Consider the following 7,221-nt stretch of genomic DNA (forward strand, 5'->3'; position numbering starts at 1 on the left):
TCATTACATAGGCATCATAGAATACACAATTATCTATTGGTGATCAATGTGACCTTTAGCGTCTCTCTCTCCCAGGCATTTGTGGTGGTTGGAGCAGGAAGTCCCAACCTTCTAATCCTGCTTTGGTCTTTCAGGTGACCACCCTGAACCTATCAGACAAAAGATACACAAAAGTCATTAAACTCTTTATGATGTATATTAATATATCACAATAAACTCTTTGTGATATATTTATATATATACCATAAACTCTATAATGACTTTTTGTTTGTATTCAACAGTTTGTCTGTGATAAACTTAGGTGTGCTTTTGGTTTGTTTGCTTCTCTTATTTCTGTTTAGAGCATGCTGAAATTCTTGGACTTGTAAATTAAATTATTTTAAAATCAAATTTAGGAAACATTCAGTCACTATTTCTTCATACACATTTTTCTGCCTCTTCTCTCTCTGTTATTCTTCTAATAAGAGAATTCTCTGTGTGTATGTATAATATATATATGCAATATATATAATGATGTGGTTTGACTGTGTCCCCGCCCAAATCTCAACTTGAATTGTATCTCCCAGAATTCCCAAGTATTGAAGGAGGAACCCGGGGGGAGGCAATTGAATTATGGGGGCCGATCTTTCCCGTGCTATTCTTGTGATAGTAAATAAATCTCCCGAGATCTGATGGGTTTATCAGGGGTTTCTGCTTTAGCTTATTGCTCATTTTCTCTTGCCACTTCCATGTTAGATGTGCCTTTCACCTCCTGCCTTGATTCAGAGGCTGCCCCAGCCATGTGGAACTTTAAGTCCAATTATACCTCCTTTTCTTCCGAGTCTCAGGTATGTCTTTATCAGGATCATAAATACAGACTAACACATACATAGAATTGTGTGTGTATTTATATACCCATACACACACACACACACACACACACACACACACTTTCTACTATTAATAGCTCCTTGGATTCTTTCAGTAAATGAATAGTTTATGAGGTCATCCATGGATTTATGCAGAGTTATATGAAGATTTGTCGATTCTCCACTTGCAAATCCTTCCTTTCTGTGATTTTCATCTTCACTGTTCAGCTGCTCTGGTAACACAAATTATAATATTTTACTATTTAGGAAGAAAAAAAACGGTATTTTGCTTGAGTTCCCCAAACTCTCTGATACCTATGGTTTAGGAAGTACTCAAGTAAAAATTCTCATAAGTATAAATTTTAGTTCTCTTGTTTAATGGTATTTTTTCCTCTAGATTTGCCCTTTTTAAAAAAAAAAAAATGCCTACAAATAGCTGTTTTCCAAAATATTTATCAGAATTGAAAATTATTTTATAGATAAAGCTTGGTCTGGTACAACCTAATTAAGTACTATCAGATGGAGAATGAAATATTTTGATATGCTGAAATAATACTTATTTTGTATAATTTTAAGACAAGCTAAATTGTATAGTGTTAAGCAGCAGCAAATTTGTAAGATAAAGTACATGGGATCCAAGTTGCATTTTCCAAGATGAGGTTTTCAAGTATAGTCTCTTGGAAGCAATGTCTTTAAAGAAAGGCAATTATTTTATTTAACTAGATCAGCATACCAAATTCCCAATAAAATAATGTTGCAGAATGCCTATCCATCTATGTAAATTGAGCTATAAGCTGATAGCAGCTGCACTACTAATGAAAAATGATTCACACAGTATGAAAGAGAGTGTCTTTTTTTTATTCTGAAGTGATCTTACCTATGTTCAGTGACTAAAATCTCGCACTAGACACTTAGGACTTCCGTGTTGTTTTTCCTTTGAGATTCATACTAACTTAAGACAGTGGCTCTTATATCCATGATAAATTATACTCATTTGTAAAGTCAAATTTAGGTATCTGAAAATCAACATATCTAAGTCTTAACTCATTATTTATTTCTAAAACTTCCCTTTTGTAAATTTCTTTCTATTTTTATTGCTGTCACACTGGCAGAACACATTATCATCTTCCTCTTGACCCCACCAAATAGCTTTCTTACTGGTTATCTGCTTTATGCTTATTTCTTTTAGATCTTTGACGTACATAACATTGAGAATTAAACAACAATTTGAATATGCTGCCTTCCAAAAAACCTATGCAGAGATATCTGTTTTACTTTGTTCTCATTCAATATCAATTTAATTCACTTTCACATCATAATTATCCCTGTCCTCAAACAGAATGTAATTTAAGGGCTGGCTTATTGATTTTGTATTTTCTCCTTCTTATCTACTAACGTGTTTTCCAAATAAAAAAAAGAAGAAAAAAAGATTCTTTAAAGTATTTTCAATTATTATATTATTTCTTATTATTTACTTTTAATTTGTTTAATATGAAAATACATTAATTTTATGTCGACATTGATGATACAAACTGAACAAACCTCCCTCTCTCACAAAAAGTTAGAAAAACGAAGAATAAGAACAACAACATATATATTCAAAACCAAGTACTTTACTGGAATCACATATAGACATTTAGCTAGAATTGAGTAAAGTCCTATTTGAATTAGTGCTCATTTTAAATACAATGTCTCATAGAACACTTTTTCATTTGCCATATGCTACATAATTACATAAATGTCGGTATATGCTGTGAATGTGCTGCAAATTAACAATATTTCTTGTTTCTGAAGAGAAAATGAGAAATTAATTTGGCAAATGTCAAGTTTAGTCCATGTCAAGATGCTTTTTGTGTCATGATACATCATGAAAGATTAAACAGATATGTTCTACTAAATAGAACAATTTGGGGGCAACAGCTGTGGTTCATTCTTTCATTTGGCAGATTCATTCCACCTGACTTCAGACAAATTGCTAAGATCACGTTTTCATAATATGCATATGTTTTTATTTCTCTTGCCTGATTCAGTTAGAGTTGATGGAGGAAAAGAAAATTTTGTTGTATTATGCATCTTTAGTTGAAAGTAGGTACCACAGTAGTTTTATTCATGCACCAATAATTAAGAAATAAACACAAATTAAAATTGTATTCCTGTAAGGTTTATTTTAATGTAAAATGGGATGTTTGTAAACATCATGACTCATTTGGAATACACTATAAACTTTGTAAGATTTTAAAAGCTCACAACAAATTTGAGTGAGTATCAGCAGTGTTCACTGTCTCCCATTGTTTCCTAAACTACATGCAGTATATTAAACCTGACTGGGAAACGGGGGAAGCAGTTTGTCATGCTCCACAGCTGAAAGGCATTTTTTAAATGTCTTGCTCTGATTCCCTGTTGAATAAAAATGTAGTAAAAATGTAGCCCAAATATGTCATCATTTTATACTTTTTTCTCTATATCTGTGTGTTTGTTACAGTTCTCTGCTATAAAATTACTTCCCATGGTAAAGACATTTGTAGTGATTTTTACCAAAACTATACTTTTGAATAATACATTTCTGTCTTGGATATAGTATATGTACAGACTTAAATAAATTATTCTAAAATTTTTTTTAGTTAAACATTGGCATAACTCTTGAAAGTATAGCAGATTATCAAGGCTTTCAACATCTTGGTTGTGTTGCTGGTGAGATATTTTGTAATAACCTGATAACGAATAAAATATAGGATTGCTTTCACATCTACATGTGTGCCAGGCATTGTACTAGTCATTTTACATGGGATATCACCTTTAATGTGTAATATAGATTCTCTTGTCCCTAATATGTACACTTAACTACAGATCTTAAACACAAAATAATTTGATCAAATTATATATTCGGTAAGTAGTTACTGGATCTCAAGCAAGTCCATCTATTCTATAACTTATGCATTTTATCTCTGTGAGGAAATTCACCGAATAGTAATCACATTCTTACTTCTATTTGTGATTGGAGTGAGGGATATGCAATGGTCTTCTAACATCCAGAATGACATGCATTGCCCTTTATTCAAAATGGAGATAATTATGAATCCTTTTGTTATCTACCATTGAATTATAACATGAACTTCAGATCTAAAACCACATGTATAATTATTTTAATTGTTGATTTGAAGGTTTTAATGCAGAATTTGTACCTGAAATCTTTTTTTATGAAAGTTAAAGCATTATTATTATCACTGTCTCAGTGGATACTCAGAAAATATTTACACTAAATCCTTTATTCCAAATAATTTTAGAAACTCCAGGGACTCAATAATCCTTTCAGGGGATTAGCCTACATTTTAAAGCTCCAGCGATCCAGATAATCTCTTTGGGGAATTCAACCCACAACTGAGTGCTCCAAAGACAACACAGCAGTTCCCCTAGAGAATAACGATTTTATGATAAACTTTTTAAAATGGATAAATACCATATCCTTTTGCAAATATATATTTTAATACTGTACTTTTATAATGTCAGAAATATACTACCTTTATTCCAAATACGTCTTTATATTTTGATTTGTATGTTTAATACAGAAATCGATGAATTCACCACTTAAATGTAGATATGACACTGATGTAGGGCATTGTTATCTATTTTCTGTAAAGTACTCAAGAGAGTGTGTCTGACAATTCATAAGAATGAAAGCCTCCAAGGGCATATAGATTGACAGTGCTGATTTTAAAAACAAAAAAGCCACAGAGGGGAGGCATACATAATATTATGCCAAAAAAAAAATCTGAGTTTATTTTTCTTACTTTTCCCACACAAAACTAGAGAACTTCTCCTGGAATATTTGAAACCTTGAATACACAACTGAGAAGAAAATATTACCTCCAGAGCTCCACAAAAGTTTTCCAAGGCCAATGTTGGACAACATATGGGCTTTTAGAAATAGGACAGCAGTTAATGGTAGGATGTCCAAAAGTGTAATATTCTCTATTGAAGTTAAAAAAATGTGAAAGGCTAAGAATTTGACATTATGGAAAAAATAATTTCTACATTATAAATATGTCTATAAACTGCTTTTTATTAAACTTCTGAATTATGAAAATTTTATGAAATTATATTAAAATTGTGGATTATCAGTTTCTACATGTATTTGGTTAAAAAATAGTAATGCCCATATAGCAAAAATAAAATAAAATTAAAACTTAATTTTCTGTTAGTTTCGACTCCCTGGGAAGCAGAAACCTAGATGGAGATCAACTAGATGGAGATTAGCTAGAATTGAGTAAAGTCCTATTTGAATTAGTGCTCATTTTGAATACAATGTGAAAGAATAGTTGGCAGTACTCTCAGGATGAACACGTCTGAGGGTGTGAAGAAAGCAGACTGGGCATAAGGAAAAGCTTTACTGAAATGCCATTAGCTTGTCTTATGGAGTGCTCTGGACCCGAGGTGGCTTTTCAGAATTGTCTCAATTTCAGGCAGAAATGAGAGACGTGATACAATACATGGAATTGTCATTAGATGCATACTGCACCCTGGGGAAGGTAAAATGACATTAGATAGGTGAGCTTTTCAACCAAAACAATTCTCAGGGTGGGTCTAAATTTTTAACATTCTCCCAACAGCACTCCTAGCAGATCGAGATATGAGTATCTCAGTACCAACAGAAGATCTGGACTGGGCATTATCTAGTCTTCTCCTTGTAGCTCAAACCCATTTTCTTTAATAACAAATTGTGAGAAGTGTTTCTCCGGAATATTGATTGAGCTCTTTCTGGGGAAGCTGAGAGAGTAAGATAAATAGGAGAAACTACCATTGTCATCACTGCAGCTGTTCTCAAGATGGTAATTAATGCTCCTCACCTCTCTGCGTCAACCACTGGAGATTCTTCTAATCCTTAGCTAGCACTTCTCTGGGTCTGTGGTAATCACATAGAGCTATAGTAACCAATTACCACCACAAATTTGGTGGCAGAAAACAATAGGAACTTCTTCTCTCAAATGTGTAGCGGTCACAGGTCTGAAATAAAGGTTAGCAGGGCTGGCTTCCCTCTAAAAAATCTAGGGGGGAAGACTCTCTCACCTCCTCCAGAGTCTTGTGGCTCCTGACATCTCTAGCTTTGTGGCAGCATAATCCCAATCTCTGCCTCTGCCTTCACATGGCTTTCTTCCTTGTATTTCTATGTGTCATTTTCTGTATAAGAATACTCCTAATGAATTTAGTTAGGACCTGCCCTAATCCAGTCTGGTCTCATTTTGCTCCTTATCTGAAGTACATCTACAAAAAACCTATTTCCAAATAAGGCCGTATTCTAGGTGGACATGAAATTTGGAGGAATGCCATTCAGTCCACTGCAATCTACTCTCTACCCTTCCAAAATATATTATTTCCACATGCAAAATACATTAACCTCATTCCACAATTTCTAAAAATCTTAACCAAATCTAACTCCAAAATCTCATCTAAATGTCATCACTCAAAAAATCCCAAGTCTTATTTTCTAAACCATCTAAATTCAGTGTGGGTCATTCATTTTCTGTATATGATCCATCATAGGAACATTTCTTTCCCATCTGCAAAGAAGTTATCTGCTTCTGAAATATAACGGTGGCACAAGCATAAGTTAGACATTTCCATTCCCAAAGGAAGAAACTGGAAGAAATGAAGAAGATACTAGATTCAAGCAAGTTCAAAATCAAGCAAATGCCCTTAGGTTTTAAGGCCTGAAAATAATCCTTTGTGGTTTGATGCTCTGGGCCCATGATGTGAGCATGTCCTCTGAGCATAAGTCTTTGCCTTCTGAGTTGGTCTTCCTTTTGCTTGAAAGTTAGCACTGGATGGGATGTCAGTTTGATGAATTTGGGAACTGATAAAGGAAAAAGAAGACCATGAGACACAGCAAAATTTCTTGGGTGGTGCTTGGGCAGGGTGGCATGAGAGGGGAAGTTCCTCCCAGAATAAAAATGTCCAGAGGCTTCCAATGTGGGAGCCGCCTTCAAGAAGGGGAGGAGAATAAGGGAGGGAATTCTCAGGGGAGAGGGGAAGAGAAGACAGGGTTATGTGTCTAGGTAATGTTACTCAGCAGCACAGTGCTCAACAGCAGGTCAGAGACCTGTGAAGGGCAGCAGCAGCCTGGGGCCTCATAAATACAAGACTCTATCTTACCAATGGGTAGCACCTACTCTGTGAGGTATCCTGGAACATGCAAAGGCTCTTAATGGATCTAAATCTGCATTGTTGGGCTACTTTAAAAATAGCTGAATGTTTAAAAATTTGATTTTGTGGGCAGGGCGGAGTGGCTCACGCCTGTAATCCCAGCCGTTTGGGAGGCCGAGGCAGGTGGATCACGAGGTTAGGTGTTCAAGACCAGCCTGACCAATATAGTGAAACC

Source organism: Mandrillus leucophaeus, unplaced genomic scaffold (assembly GCF_000951045.1).
Source record: "Mandrillus leucophaeus isolate KB7577 unplaced genomic scaffold, Mleu.le_1.0 Scaffold459, whole genome shotgun sequence".
Classification (NCBI taxonomy): Eukaryota; Metazoa; Chordata; class Mammalia; order Primates; family Cercopithecidae; genus Mandrillus; species Mandrillus leucophaeus.